We start from the raw sequence: 498 nt of genomic DNA on the forward strand, positions 1-498 counted from the left end.
TCTGAGCTTACCTGATTCATCATGATCCTGGTTAGATCAGGAATAGCCCACATTACATTCGTTGTGGGATGACTAAGATTAGAAAAAAGAAGAAAGATGAAGAAAAATGAAAAAAAAAACCCCAGTTTATTTGCTACCTAGATAAAGCTGGCAGTAGATTACAGAATAATTTTCCATTGTTTCCCCAGGTTCAGATATGCTATTCACACTTGCTTAAACATGTGCACGTTTCTGAACAATGAGGTTTCAAGTCAACTTCTTCAATATTTTGGCAATGAAAAATACAATTACATATAAATAAAAGTTGAGAACAGCAGGGTTTTATTGGCAGAGCGATCCTGAGAGTGTTTCAGGGGCCAGTTTCCATCTAAGGATGCTTTTAGGTACTGCTGGTGGCACAGGAATTTGAGAATAGGCTCAGACTTGCACCTACCTACCCACAATGGGGACTCACTTGAGTACTCTGAGAACAAAGCTTGAAGAGTCCAATTTGAAGCA

The sequence above is a fragment of the Antrostomus carolinensis genome, unplaced genomic scaffold, assembly GCF_000700745.2.
Source record: "Antrostomus carolinensis isolate BGI_N321 unplaced genomic scaffold, ASM70074v2 scaffold55940, whole genome shotgun sequence".
NCBI classification, from domain to species: Eukaryota; Metazoa; Chordata; class Aves; order Caprimulgiformes; family Caprimulgidae; genus Antrostomus; species Antrostomus carolinensis.